This window comes from Lipophrys pholis, assembly GCF_963383615.2.
Source record: "Lipophrys pholis genome assembly, chromosome: 7".
Lineage (NCBI taxonomy): Eukaryota > Metazoa > Chordata > Actinopteri > Blenniiformes > Blenniidae > Lipophrys > Lipophrys pholis.
The window spans coordinates 20240996-20257739 of record NC_137638.1 but is presented as its reverse complement, the minus strand read 5'-3'; positions in this window follow the sequence as shown (position 1 = coordinate 20257739).

Below are 16744 nucleotides of genomic sequence, written 5' to 3'. Positions count from 1 at the left end.
TTCAATCCACTGATTCAGCGTGTCTCTGCCACAAGCATCAGCTTGATAACAGTACCTCCGTGCCAGTTTTTTTTTTTTTTTTATGAACTGAGACCATTATGGAAAGAGAGCTTTCTCCTATTTCTTGCAGTCAGTCATATTGCCAGTGCCTGCAGCATGCACAACCCCTGTGGGAATTTGTAATAAAGAAATTATCTTTGTTCCCGTTTAAGAAGGTCATTTTCAAAATAGATCGGATTCATCAAATGATTTTTTTTAAATAGTTTGTCCCTTTTCTACGTCCCATCTCTGTTTCTTTTGCCTTCTCCCTTTCTTTTATACCTCTTATCCTTCTCTTTTAGCACATGTGATTCTCTGGGTCGTTGGTAGGGGATATGCTAATGAGAGGGGAACGCAAGCTGGAAACTGGAAGCAGCTGAAGTTATGGCTGAAGAGAGAGGAGAGCGAATGAGTCTTCGTGGCAAGCTTGAAGGCTCATTGTTGCACTTGCAGTAGAGACTTAATCAGACTTGGTCCCGCTCTAAGGGAACGATGCAGGTCGCGCAAATGCTTGAATAAACAGCGATTGTTTCAGTCTCTGGTTCCAAACATGGGCAACAATGGCGCCATTGTCCCGCCACCTCTAATTAAGAGCCGAATCAGAGATAGGGCGAGGAGCAGGAGTGGGGATGGAAAGTGGGTATAAAAGGGGCACAAACAGAGAAGGGGGAGGGGTGAAAGAGGAGGTTTGTGGTGGAGCAGTAGCAGGTGGGAACCTGGCAGGAACAGAAGATGGGGTGGGCGGGGGAAGTGGAGGAAAAGAGAGGTATGGAGAGCGATGCTTCTTTGATGCTGATCTTTTTCTTTTCACACTTCATTGTGTCTTCTTTCTCACCATCTTCCTCTTGTTTCCATAACCTCCTGCCTTCGAACTCTTCTCCTCCCTGTATTTTCCTCAGATCCTTTCAGAGATACTTCCTTCCTTCCTACCAGCCATCTACTCCATTTCTCCCATCTGTCCTTTGTTCCTCTTCTTCTTTTTTTTTTTTTTTTTGCATTTGGGATGGTGAGGGATGTTTTGCCTGTCATGCCACCTTTGTATCACCTTTTCCATCCAGCAGAGAAAGAGAGAGAGAGAGAGAGAGAGAGAGAGAGAGAGAGAGAGAGAGAGAGAGAGAAGGAGAGTATTGGAAGGGAATGAGAAGAGTGGAGAAGGGAAGAGAGAAAAGAGGCAGGAGACAAAAAAGGAAAGATTATGCTGCTTCCTGCCTTAATGAACACGAGCAGAGGATGATCACAATAGAATACATTATGCTCTTGTTAGTAGAGGCAATCAATTAGCAGGGAGCACACCGCTGGCACACCATCCTTCGTGCTTGGGCACTGGCTCATTCACAGCCCAAACAAGTGGTCGAAGGAAGCCCCCTTCCCTCGCTGTTTCTTTCCCACCCTCAATACCCAGTGGCCACAAAAGATATGATTTCGTTACCCAATGTGAAAAAGAGGAGTGGGGCGGGAAAATTTGCATTTTCTGCCACATTCACTCGACTTTAGTTGCTCAGGTTTTGCCACAGCTGAAGATCGAAGCCAAGTCTGAAGTGTGTGTGCTTGTGTGTGTGCGTGTGTGTGTGTGTCTGTGTGCGTGTGCGTGTGTGTACACCTACACATGTGTGCATGTGTGTTTGAATGAATACATGCAAGAAGCTTTTATTTCTTTTATTTTAAGCAAAGCTCATCCCACAATAGCCTTCATTAATTATACCTTTAAAATGTGTGTGATGTTGACTGGCCCATTGAAGATGATGACACATTGCACACACTAACTTTTGGCTCCGAGAGACGGAAATGAAACATGACAATGAATCTGTGAGTGACATTGACAATTGCATACAAAATTGTCACTCAGGCTCCATCGGCAATTCACACAGTGGCTGGGTTGAAATTCCTTCATCCTCTTCCTCCCATGTTTTCCTCTTCTTTACCGTGTCATCTGGAGGAATGGCTCCAGATAATGGCAGCAATCTTTATTGTGGAAAAGGGAAGGAGTAGTTCAGCTTTAACGCGGGGACAAATCACCAGCGTCTGGCTGAGGATCTGTAGAAGTGTCTGTGATGAGAAGAACTGGCTGCTTTCACTGGGGATCGTCGCTGTAATTCCAGGCAGACGTTGGAAATAGAGGAAACAAAAGAGGTTGAAGGAACTGGGGAGAAAGGAAAAATTGTATTAAGCGTCAAGATGCCGGACTGGTTGTTTTCTTCCTTTCTTTCTATTTTTTTTTGAGAGCACATAGTGAGAAAAATGGCCTCGGGTTTGGGTTCAAGGAACGCTGCTGTTGCTGCCTTCACACCCTTCACACTCTTGTAGCCATTTGGAGGTTGTGTGTGCACGTCTGTGTGTATTCTCTGTTGTTTGATATATGTCATATTCATTAAGCATTTTCTCATCCAAACAAGGAATTACTACATTCAATGTGCTATGTTTTCTCACGGAATTGTTTACAACCGATATACCAATTGTACACGTTCAGTCATCAAATAGAAAAGCAGTTTTCTCAGTAATGGGGAAATCTTAATCTGCAAATTTTGTCTCAAACCTTGAACAATAAAAAACTTTCACAGTGATGATCAAATATCTACGAAAAACATATATCTTTTTTCTATTATCAAAGCGAGTTTTAAACCAAGCAGAGAAGTACATACAATATTATTGTACGTGCCCTGTTTTTCAGCTGCGTGTTTATTGTATTTTGCACAACATATTATATATATGAATATATATATATATATATTACACAGCATATTAACTTTTTATGTAGTATCTAAAACTAATGAACTCAGTTCATTAGTTTTAGGGGTGAATATCGGTGGGATATTTTCCAGAAGAACAAGAAAAACAAGAAGATTGATGGAAAAAAAGGTTTCTAGATAAATTACATAATTTTTCAATGCCGATTTGCTTCAGATGTCAGTTTTAGGTCAACAAACAGAAGAAACTGTTTACAGTGACATGACACAAATGTTTGATAGTCAGTTATCTTCAGTGTGTCTAGTAAGAGTATTTACAAGAAGTGAATTTTGCAGAGGGAACAGAGAAAAGACACGCTTTAAACATCATAATTTTTCATTAGTGAGTCAGAATTAGTCTGCAAGGCCTTTTTCGACACTTCTTGTCATTATGAGACATTTTATGTTAAAATCAAAGCAGAATACGATGCAGATCTGATTCATTGTGCTTTGTGACCCATGCTACTAATAATTGCTGGTGTTGATGACTGCCAGGAAACGCATTTAGCTCATTTCATTTGCATTTTACATAAATATATACATACACATTCATTACACCGCGCATTATGTACTTTTGGATTTGAAATCCTCACAAACTTCACTGATGTAATAATCATTAAAAACGACCTCACTATATGTGCTTTCCACTGTTACCAGAGGAGATATGAAGTGGATTTTTATCCCTCAACTCTGGCTGGGTGTGTAGAAGTATTTTATTGGCCTTCAAAGTGCTTTGAAATAGTGCAGTGTTGTTTTGACCTTTCAATATGAAAAACAAAAAAGAACTTCATAAAACATTATATTTTCTGTATGTTTCTGTGTTGCCTGTATGCTTGCATCTGCTGGAATATCCCAGTGATGTTTTCAGTGTACTTAGGATGAAGAGGGCATGGTGTTCTCCCTACTTGTAAAATGTTCATGTCTGAATGGATTTGGAGTGGGAATGGCGACACGAGGCACAAATTATTCAGTCTGCTTGAATTGTTTATCTGACTGGAGGTGAAAAAAGGTCCCCATGTGTGTTACTTTAATGATGTAAAGTAAGTTCAAGTGTTTGGTTAAGTTAATAAATAAACAGTTTATACACTGACAAAGCTGTAGGATGTGGCTTCTGTGGATTTATTTATTCCGAGTTTCCAAATATTTTAAAAGTGTTCTTCTAGTTCATGTATGTCTGCCTGTTCTGAGATGTAATGTCCACTCTTCTCCTCTTTATCAGATTGTCCTTGATCATCTGCTGCACTCTCTCACTGCTGGGTGTCTCTATAGGTAGTCATGCTGCTGACATTTGTGTCCAAGCAGGGCCAGGCGGCCTGGCCTTTACCACCCCTCGCTGGTTCTCCCTTCACCAACAGTACCCCCCACCAACGCTCTTAACCCACCAAGTCCTCTTCATCTGCGTGCATGACGGTGTGTGTCTGTTTGTGGGTGTGTTTGTGTGCTTTGGGACCATCCTGTGTGTGCAGTGTCTGTGTGTTTAAGCCATGTCCAGATCAACCACATTCATGCTTGCCTTTAGCCTGTGTGCACAGCAGGGGACATGGTATTGAGCAAGCCTCCTTCTCTGCTGGATGCAGGGTGAGCAAATACAGCCACTGCAAGCTGGGAGGAGAGAGAAACACTTGCACACCAGTGACAATAAACTGTCGTTCTTGTTCAAGATGATCTGAGTATCAGCTTTCACTTGAGGAAAAATGCAACATATGCTTCTATAGTTTATTATTATTAGAGAATCAAATCACAATGGCTGTGTTACATGATTTTGGTAGAGCTGTTGTGTGTATAAAAAGATTGTGCAAAGCTTCATTGTTCTTTTCAAACGTACACACACACACACACACACACACACACACACACACACACACACACACACACACACACACACACACACACACACACACACACACACACACACACACATACACACACACACTTGCAGAAATATACAGACGTGCTCACCGTCCCTGCAGCCATGGGAATGGAGAATGCTGAGGTTCAAGGTCATTTCAAGTATTCTGCACCCTGGGGCTCTCCATTGTCAGTGCACCACATCCTTTTACTCACACATGCACTCAAATTCACAAATAAGACAGCCAAGGCAACAAATTCACCCTATACACACACACAGAAATTCTTAAAACACAAACATCCGAGTCAGGTGAGAGGATGACACTTTGTTGGCCCATTCACATCAATAAAGAGCTCCATGTGTGAATCCTCACAGGAGATACAATTATCCATGTTTGTTTTTTGTACTATTGTCTGTCCAGACGGGAAAGAATAGGAGGTACGACTATTGGAAAATTGTTCGGTCATCAAGTTTCTTTTCTGCAGCACTGTTTGGCATTAATAGATGATTTATTTGTGATTGTCTGTTTAGCAGAAGGATGAGACTGTAAATGATAGAAATAAAGTGAAGGTAAAGAAGGGGAGAGGATGGGGAAGGGGGGGGGGGGGGGCAGTGGGTGTGATTAGCTCCTTTGTTGGAGGTCTGTTGAGCTTCATTGGTTTCAGAGAATAGGTTCCTAATGAACCCAGCCAAGCTTGGACCAAACTTTGTGCTGAAGACAAACTAAGTTATGGTGGTCTGGAAGAGTGCTGGGGGCGAGCCGACTGATATACAACGCCTGGACATATGGTCCCCCCATCAGGGCCTCTCCCAGCCACTTTCTCATGTCCTGGCTTCTGTATGGATGTTTGTTCTTTTGTGTGCCCCCATCAGATGTGATACACACAGAGAGAATATTTATAGTGTGCATTTTTGTATTTGTTCAATAACTCGTTGGAACATGGAGGCGAGAGAAAAGTGGGAAAGGAACAGAGAGACTGAGGGGGGCAGAGGGAGGAGAGAGAAGGGGAGACTGGGTGATGCTTACTGAAAGCGACAGAGGAGAGAGGGCTGCAGGCTTTGTCTTTCCAGCTGACCCCAATACAGAATCCTTTCTGACACATCCTACAAGACATGGAGTAACTGAGTAAATCAGGCCAACCTGGCTTTGGTGTAGCAATAACTGCACCAACAGATGCAAGAGAATATGAATTCATCGCATGGACGACATGAAGTTTAAAGACTTTATGCAGTCCTCCAACTCAAAGAAAACCTGCTTCTGTTAAAGAGAAAATAAACAAGTATGTGAAAAAAAAATCACTAAAAAGACAAGGTGCAAGGGAGCATCAGTGTAATTTGAGTGTAATTGTCGGGGTCAGGGTGGGAGTATGGGACGGATATCTTCCGTGTCCCACCAACAAGGCTCTCAGTAACTGAGCCAGCGAGGGGGAGAATGGGCCAACGACAGGGCCACACAGCAGGCTCAAACAACATGTATTCTACTGGCCAAACTGTCAGCCAGAACAACTTCATTGTGCCCAAAATTGGAGTTGAAAGCACGGCAGAAACTTGGGAGTGGAGCTAGGGAGAGAGAGAGAGAGAGGAAGAGAGAGAGAGAGAGAGAGAGAGAGAGAGAGAGAGAGAGAGAGAGAGAGAGAGAGAGAGAGAGAGAGAGAGAGAGGATCTATGGGAAACTGGGGGACTGGAAAAGGGGGAGCCCAAGAGAAAGTGCAGTCTTAGGGATGAATAGGGTCAGACGGTGTGAGTTCATTTCTGTGAGGAGAATTCCCACAGATCCAAAATGAGGGGCGGACGGCCAGGAGCAAGGCAGCATCCCTCAATGGAAATTTATTAAAATGTATTCTGGGGTAAAGGGTGGAACTGTAGCAATTTTCTATTCTGGTGTGTCTGCATTGTCACCATATTTAATCATACAATTCACTGATCATAAACACAGTTTTTCAGACAGTGACATAACAGCTGATGTCCGTAATGTGCATCTTGTGTGCAGTTATTGTTCTCTTGTGTTGCAGTTCCGTGGCCCTCTGCCATTAACTCATGCCAGTATGAGCTCATATATTTGAGAAACGTCAAAAGCCTATATGATAAACAACTGCCTCACATAGGATGCCCACAAGCATTAGACACATTCATGGCAAATGTCCCCATGTTAGATTCCACGAGGGAGTTTAGCCACAAGCTTTGAGCTGTGATTTGTACATTGTGCAATAGAAAGGCCCTTTGGACTGACACTAAACCAGTTTAAATCAACGCAACGCTGATTTAAGGTCACTATTCTCGCTTTTGTCTCTGCTCTCCTCTCCTGCCGCCTATTTCAGATTCATCCTCCTGTCCTCCGCAACCGCTGCAAAAGGGTGAAGAAGTTTACTTAGTCACACTGACTTTAAGGAGATGAGGAAAGCGTGTGATTTTGTGTGTGTGCGGGCGAAGGTGTGTGCTCTTCACTGCAGTTTATATGTGCGCGCGCACACACACACACACACACACACACACACACACACACACACACACACACACACACACACACACACACACACACACACACACACACACACACACACACACACACACACACACACACACACACACACACACACACACACACACACAAACTCTTGTTTGATCCAGAGCTAGCCCTGCAGCTCCCAGAGACTCAACAAAAGGCCTCCTCTATCTATTGTATGAGCTGTGTGTTTCCCAGGAGAGCTCGGGCTCAGCGAGAGAAGGGCCCCAGATCGCTTTCTCCTGCCATGGATGTTTATTCGCTCCATGGTCCAGCAGAACACCCTCAAAAGGACTGGCCTGTGCATTTTGACGTGCATGACACATAGTTTTCGAAAAAGAGAAGAGGGGCTAGAGGGTGTGAGAAAGAAAAAGAGAGACAGCAAGAGTCCTGACAGATGAACAGACACACAAGACAGACAGATAGATAGCAGGCCTGTCTATGATGGTGTTCTCAGTGCACTCATATGAAAAAGAATATTCTGGGTGTTCTCCGCCATTTTATTTGCTTCTTGTCTTTACACTAGTCAGCTTTCTTGTCAACCTTGTTCGTGAATGTAGATCCACCCAGTGGGTGGGTAGAGATTTCTTCCTGATCTTGACAAGCCCTCCCATCCCTCACTGCATACTAATTTCACTAGAGCGACTGAGCCAATGTAAAACAAATACAAATCTGCCAGGGCTACTGTTGGTGGCTCCAGAAGCTGGGTTTTAGTTGGTTACCAGATTGTATTTGTCTATTATGGAAACGCCAATAATTAGATTGTCTTCGCTGGCTTTTTGCAGCTGATTGCATGGGATTAGTCAATACAACTTCATCATCATCCAAGGAAAATAAAACAATGTTTTAAAAATTTGTTTCATTCAGTAGTCAATTAAAGTCCATGAAATGTTTCACGTGACCAATTGAAATGAACTGATTTTCAAAATTCAGGGTATCAGATTCCAAAAGATGTCACTTGATGTAAAACACTCTCTCCTGAGCTGCTCTCGCATCACTGGCTGTCTTATATATCTCAGAGCTTCCATCTATCAGTGTATTTCACTTCCTCCGACAGTATCTAAAGCTTTCCGTGAGATTGAGAGTGCCTGCAGGGTTGACCATACATCTCAGTAGAGCTGCAGAAGTTGAAAACAAACATGGTAGGCTGATACCATCTAATCTGTTGAGCACCATTATCGTCTAAGATATCGCTATACCCCCTCCTATACCCGCATGAACCCACCCTTCTAACCACACTTACTCCGCTCCCTTTGAGGTAAAAGCCTGTGTGTTGAGGCTGACAGTGAATGTAAGCCATTGTTATGGTGTAACTAGACTCTACAGCAGGTTGTTTGATCCTGTTTTGGGCCTGAAAAGCCTTTTTCTTACTTGAACTGCTACATCAGCTGAGAGGGTCAGACAACAGTCTGTTTGTATTTTTTATGCGCTTCTTTTGTCCCTGTCCTTACTTTGTATCTCTTTGTTAGTCTAAATTTATCATCTAGATTTATGATTAAGTCTGTGCCTTTAGTTACAATCGATTGGTGCGCACACTTATTCACGTACTTAGACAGAAATGTATGTTTTAAGGCACACACTGCTGCACTTTGTTTCTCATTTTGTTCCCCTTCTTTTATTTTACCAGGATCATATTTTACCTCTGTAAAGACACCGACATTATATTCCTCGCTTCCAAGTCTTGCATGGCAATAGCAAAGTAGAACAATACCGGCAAGTGTTTGGATGACAAAGGCTTCAGCAAATTGTTTTGTTCAACCACAATACTTCCCATGACACATCCAAGCTCTTGTTGTGTTCTTGTTTACCCAACATCATTTCATTATTTACATTACAACATAGAACCGCACTGCTGCATTGTCGGATGTTTTGGGAGCTGACTTGCACCTCTCTGCCTTTGTTACCGTTTTGAGATTGTACGCAAAAAAATGATGATCTGTTTGGTGTTCGGTCTGGACAATGTACATGCAAATAGCCTCGTCCCATTATACCGTCTCTCTTTGTATGTCAGCTTTCTTCCTGAAGAGGTATAGATGAAGAGTTGGAGGAGGGTAGAAAAGCACTGTATGTTTTTGGAGGGGGATTTGTGTATGTATGCATGTGCGCGCACACACACACGCACACACGCACACACACACACACACACACACACACACACACACACACACACACACACACACACACACACACACACACACACACACACACACACACACACACACACACACACACACACACTGGTGCTCCAAAACCATTTCAGACGCGAGAAACTGTACCTTCATTTGCATAAGAATAATTGACACTTCAAATTAGCCTTCCAATCAAAGAGGATTATTTTTTTCAGCATATGTGCAGGCAGTGAGCACTGCCATACTGGAGAATATGAAAGGGAGGGCAAAGAGAGTAGAAACAGGAGGGGGGGGGATGTCATAAAAGATTAACCCTTTCATTTCCTCATCTCAGGCTAGAGGATTTGATGTGCCTTTTTATTGCAAATATAACATGAGATACAGTAAAACAGACTTTTGTAGGGAAATAATAAATGATTTCTTCTCTAAATCAAGCAATCCTGTGACTCTGTGGTTGTGCAAAATGGTGTCTCTGATTGATGGGTATTTTACCTTTTGAAAGCTTTAGGTGCACTGACTGTGTTATGTGCACGTTAACGTGTCTATATCCACCTAGGTGGCATTGGGTGCAGGCCAAGAGAGTGAGTGCTATTAAGCAGAGTGTGCGCGTGTGTGCATGTCAGTGTGGATGTGTTTGGATTGAAGGTTTGCCCACATTAAACCATTAAAGCAAGTGCAATGTTGAATTATTGATAATGGCTAATGAAAAGGATCAGTTCAGGATGAACTCCAGGCTTAACCACAGCCCTGAGGCTGAACACACACACACACACACACACACACACACACACACACACACACACACACACACACACACACACACACACACACACACACACACACACACACACACACACACACACACACACACACACACACACACACACACACACACACACACACCTGGTCTAACATGTTTTTTCTTTTGTTTTTTTCACTCTTCGAAGGAAAAAAGTAAAATGCCACCACTGTGTTTTTTGTTACGCTTATAGTATAGGCTCTCCCTTAATTGTTCCAAAGTATAGGAGGCCACTACTCTGTAAAGAGCGGCGTGCATCCAGGTCCACCCATCTGACGGCTTTTTTTTTTTTTTTTTTCATGTTGAGCTCATTTTCAGGGAGAATAAGGGACAAGGAAGGATTCATTTTGGAGGAAGGGGGTGACTGAGGGTTTCGGGGGGTGGGGGTGGGGGTGGGGGTTGTGTGTGTGTGTGTGTGGGGGGGGGGGGGGGCGCTCGGCGCCAACCCCTCTGAAGCGCTCAGCATCCCCCCGCTTATGGGATGGCGGATGTGTCTGGGTGTATCCATGACAACCTTGTAATATGTGGGGATACACCACCGCAACATGGCCAACCAAAGTTGGTCTAGGTGTGTTTGTGTGTGTGTGTGTGTGTGTGTGTGTGTGTGTGTGTGTGTGTGTGTGTGTGTGTGTGTGTGTGTGTGTGTGTGTGTGTGTGTGTGTGTGTGTGTGTGTGTGTGTGTGTGTGTGTGTGTGTGTGTGTGTGAATCCATTAAGAGCCACATTTCTCTGTGACATTAATATTCATTCAGGCAGACAAGGCAGCTGCGGAAGCCTCAGTCAGTCGCTGTTGTATCCCCGACCACTTACAATTCCTTCATTGTATCCTTTGACTCACAAACATAACCTGAATCTTCTGTACACGTGTTCTCGTGTCATCGAAGTCACTTTTTTTTTTTTTGAGTTTGACACAGTTGCCAGTGAAAACACCTTCTTGCTAATGGTTTGTCATCGCACAGTTTTAATGCTATATGTTGCATACCTCCCGATACACAGACAGGCTCGCCCCCACATTCACTGAGGTCAGACGAACTTACTGTCTAACAAACACGCACTCACACACACTGTCAAGCGCAGGCTTGCAAAACTCACACTCAAAGCTCTCACACAGCTCAAGCTGTGTTATAATAATCCCATCTGGGCCGGCCTGGATTCTCACTCAGGAAGTACCCACATAATGATGCTCTGATGAGAACTTGTGTCGTGTGTGTGTGTGTGTGTGTGGTGTGTGTGTGTGTGTGTGTGTGTGTGTGTGTGTGTGTGTGTGTGCGTGTGTGCGTGTGTGCGTGTGTGTGTGTGTGTGTGTGTGTGTGTGTGTGTGTGTGTGTGTGTGTGTGTGTGTGTGTGTGTGTGTGTGTGTGTGTGTGTGTGTGTGTGTGTGTGTGTGTAAAACTGAGAGATTAAAACAGTAAGGAGAAGGTGCTTTTTGTGACGGAGGTTATATACTGTTTTTAAATCCACCTCCCCGTCCACACACATGCACACATATATGGATGAAGACAAACTCAGATCCTGTGGGAGTGTATTTTTAACCCTGGCTGCCTGTGCATTTGCTGAAGGGTTAAAGGGCCGAATGGTGAATCGAGTAAATAATTCACAATAGCTGAAACTCTTTCAATGTAACCTCAGACTGAACGGGGGAGGGAGACCAAAGAGACTTAGTTATGTGGCACAATGTAGTCGTGCCCAAACCTACTTAAAGTCTGAATCAACAATACAATACAACATCTAGAGAAACAAGTAGGTCAAAAAGTTGTTACGCAGACACGACACGCATCAGAAGATGCAAAGTTTTATGGCACGCGGCACGATGCAGATGTGTTGAGGGATGTGCACGCTTGTACTATTACAATACTAAACAATACGTGTTTCTTGTGTTTTTAGGTTGGATGAACGTCATGATTGCAACCCATAAACAGCTGGGACATAGACTGTAGTGTCTCCACCACGGATGCCAAGATATTCAGCTAATGGCAGAGGTGAGTGAGCTCTGCTGTCTCTGCCCTCTTGTTATGTGGACTATATTTCACAAACGCCTGCTCTGGATCAGCAGTCTCTGCATCCCTTTTCTCAGAGAATTTCATATGAAAGTGTCTGTAAGACATTTTGAGTGACATTGCTTCTGTCGAACAGTTGATTGAAGGAGACACGGAGAGAAACGCTGTGCTAATGAAATCGTCTGACCCACATCCTTTAGTGCTATCCATTTCTCCAAGACATAGAAAGGGCATTTATACAGGTAAACCATGACTGGTCCCTGAAGTGAAAGAGGGGTTTTTCAGAAGGAAGAGGAGCATCCATTATTTACTATACTGGGGTTGCTAGACACTTAGGAGATAATGCAGTGCTTCAAGCATACAAAACATAGAGCCTCCTTGGTGCTGGCAAGGCCATTGTTGTGTGTTTTGAACATGTCTGTTTCCATCCATACTGACAGATGAAAAAGAATATGTCTCCCTGAGGTTCAGAAGCATGGACAGAGATAGATAGAGAAAGATGGAGAGGCAGAGAATGGGGTTGTGGAGAGACGTGTTTTGTGTGTCACGTTCTTGTGTGGGGACGGTGTTCATCTATGTGCATTTATATGTGTGAGTGTGTGTGTGTGTGTGTGTGTGTGAGTATTTGGTGCCCCCAGCCTCTTTGTTGGCATCGATGTGTACCCATCCAGTCCTATATTATATAATGAAAATGAAAAAGTCTTCCTCCGTGTTTGCTCATGTATATATGTGCATTAAGTTTCTCCTGCAGCTGAGTTGGTATAAGTTGTAACTTCAAGTAGTGATGGGCTTCAATCGAGTCTGATTCTCTGCACACAGCAGCATCAGTTTCCCCCTCATGGAGAGTGGAGGCATCTGGCTGCTGACTCCTGGGAGTAGTTAGCAGAAGGAGACAAAGGCGTACAACTCCTCCACCCTGTTATCAGACTTGGGGCAACACCAGACACTACTTTCTGCCTTTGTCAATTTCCTGAGGGACACTTTGACATGAAATCCTTTTTTGTGGATGAGGGGAGAGCACTCCCAAAAATTCCAACAATTTTTCCACATAAATGCGCATTGTGATGAAGTGCATGACAACCATCCATGTTTGCAGATGCGTTCTGGGAATTCTGGGTCCACTGGCACTGAAGAATACCCACAATTACAATTATACAAATATTATGTAGGCTCTTTTCATATTACACATAGAGTTTGAATACTGTGTGAATACAACAATATATAATACACTTGGATCATATTTTGTTAAATTCTCTTTTACTTCTCCACTTCTGAATGTGGAAGGTTAGTTCAGTCACTAAAGAAAAACAAGAGGTTAACAGGTGTGTAAAATATGGATCTCTCGCCTATTAACCGATGAAAACTGGTAGAACTAAAGTCAATACTACAAACAAATTTCTTTATGTAAGGCATCTTGACTGATGAAGCCATTTCTCTGTCATATTTTTAAAGGCTTTGGCAGCTTGGGAGAATGATGCATTTCATTTTATATCTTGATAAGTCTTGTCAAAACGGGTGTTTCTCTTAATTTGCACTGACTTAATTGTATATTCCATTGTGTGTTTTTTTAAATATCTTAACTGGCCACTAAGAAAAAAAACTAAGGATAGTATAAACTTTTATAGATACACAAGCATGTACAGTGTGATTGACATCATCCAGACATATAGGTATTAAACTGAAAGGAGGATGCATAGAGAGGCACAGTGAGCTCTGCCACACATATTAACACAGCCAGTATGTGCCCTCGAGTTGCCGTGAGAAGACAGGGTGGTCTGTTTGAGTTGTTTGAATCCACTTCCCTTCTTCTTTTGGAGTTGGGCCGAGTTTGTCTGGTGATGGCCAAGGGACCCCCGACAACCCAGAACTGTACTGTACTGTCAGCCAGAGAAAGTTTGTCGAAGGAGAAAGCCGAACAAAACACTACTTTTGTATCATCTTTAAAAATAAATAAGTAAAGTAAGCGAGTTACTGACTTACGGGAGATTGTAAAGGAGTGTTCCACTTTTAAGTTTCTGACATGCTGGATCAGCAAACCTCTGGTAAAAGTCATGGGATCTTACAGAGACACGCAGACACATTCTCTTTGTTGTATGATACATTTCAGCTGAGCCAGTCTGCCATCTTTACTGTCTCAAATGACCACAGCTGGTCTGCACAGCCTATAGATTCATATTGGACTTCAGAATGCCTCTCAGGCTTGTCAACAAGCTTTATAGCTGCGTGGAAATGCAATACCATAATGTCCTTTTGGAGGAAGGGAGTGTCGGGTATGGTGGGAGTAATGGAGGAAGGGCTGGAAGTGCAGGTAACTCAGGTTAGACTGAGTTTACAGGGGATCCGATAAGGCGTTCCCCAGACCCTACAGTCTTCCAGTCTCCTCTATGAGAGAATAATAAGCAGCTGTAACCCTGAGACACTCCCAGGCCTGTGTCCTCAGCTACAAAAACCTTCACTGGGCGTCTTATCAGGTTCTAAGGATATCATGTAAGACAATACATGTGAGAAGTGCAGAGGGAACAATGGGAGGAAAGTGCAGTGTGATATGAGGGGGACTAATGTCAACGGATATTGCTGAGGCCTTTGTCGCCTTCAAGTACACTGGGAACTCAGCTCACTGAGCTCCTTTTATTCAAAGAACGTGCTTTGGAATGTGATGAAACGCTACAAGAAGTGCCGTCCTTCATACTTTTGCAATGACATGCATTTGTTGTGTTTAGAGTTTAACTAACACTAGTGCCTCCTTGGCAGGTGGATGTTTCACAGTATTGCAATGCTGTGGTTGATTTTTCTTTTTCAATGAAACAGGAATATCTGTTGCAATAAAATGTATTGCAGTGTAAATCATCAGCTGAGATTACAAATATAAGCCTTTTAAATTGCTTTTGTGTTGTCCCCCCCCCCCCCCCCCCCCCCCCATTCAGGTGGATGACTTCGTCTGATCAAGCAGAAAGGAGCCTGACATCCACGAAGCAAGAGACTCACAATGTTTTCATCTTCCTACAAGGCTCAAACCTGCGCTGTGATCTTTATTTTTGTATTTTTTTGTCCACCAGTTTGATGGGAGTGTTGACCAAACCTGACAAATACTCTCAGCAAAGGCCTGAAAATAGTCATTTCAAAACCTGCCCTGACTTTGTTCAAACAGGCATCAATGTATTTATTTTTAAATTTTTTCGATGGAAGATCACTTCCCAAGATAACATGAAAATATTCTACGCTTTAGAAAACTAGCATTTATTTCATGTAGGTGATTGAGTCTAACTGCTACATTTTCTGACAGCTAAATAAAGACTTTTTTTTCTCCCCTTTAAGTGATGCTTTATATGTGAGTTATTTCCTCCTTTCTGTGCAGTCCTGTGGCACTCCAGGCAGAGAACAATGTGCTTGACATATTTGGGTCCTATTTGGTTATGAAAAGAGCATGCACGCTGATAAAAGCAGGCGACGTGATCAAAGCAGCTCACGTCCTGATCAAAATCATACACCTGACACAGTGATACCTTTTCCAGACAAACTTACGAAATGCGGGGAAACAAATTTCACACGGCACGAGCAAGGCTTCCTGTTTAAAATCGACTCCAGTTACTTGGGGTGCGCAATTTTTGTGTACTACTCCACATCTGTCAAATCAGATGTAACTGTACATGCAAGTTACAGATTACAGATGCCTTTCTTCCAGAGAGGATTTGAAATCTTTATTTGGTTCAAAGTTGCACAAAAATTCTATTCACACACACTGAGGAGTGCAAAAATTAGGATAATAACTTCTTCAGACATTTTTTTCTTTATTATGGGAAATTTTTTTCCCCTAATTTTTCTCCCCTTTTCTATCTTTTATTAGTCTTCATTCATCTTTACGGGCCTCCACATTTTCCCTTCTCCTTCCTTATCTTATTAATTCTCACTGCCCCTCCCTACTTAACATTCATTCTCACTATTTTCTTCACTCTCCCCATCTTCATTTCCTTTCCCAGCATCACTCTTCCCTTCTTTCCTACAAACTGTCTCGCAGGCTCATCCGTCCCTGCTTGTCCTCCCCTCCCCTCGCCTGATCTATTCTTTTTGTTACCTCCCTTACTGTTTCCCTTGCCCCGCTCACTGTCTTTCTCTCTCTCTCTGTCTCTCTCTGTCTCTCTCTGTCTCTCTCTCTCTCTCTCTCTCTCTCTCTCTCTCTCTCTCTCTCTCTCTCTCTCTCTCTCTCTCTCTCTGTCTCTCTCTCTCGTGCAGTTCTCCCCCTCTCAGATGTCAGATCACAGTCTAGTCTTCCGCTTGCCCTGTCATCACATTTTTCACACAGCCCCATCCCTTAATTGGGCTTGTATTATCATACCATATCATGTAGAATACCTGATCACAGCAAGAGATGAAAGATGGCCTCCACCTATCCACTCACACACAGACAGACAGACAGACAGACACACACACACACACACACACACACACACACACACACACACACACACACACACACACACACACACACACACACACACACACACACACACACACACACACACGCACGCACGTCAGCGGTCATATGGGACGTGAATCCAAGCTGATGGCTGAGTCTGTGTACATTTTTTGCACCTCATGTTTGCAGCACATTGTCGGTGTGATTGCTACAGTGTGACAGGTGAGATGGTGCGTATTCCATGAGTGTCCAATGATGTTTGTATCAACTGCTAGTGGCTTTTGTGATGAGA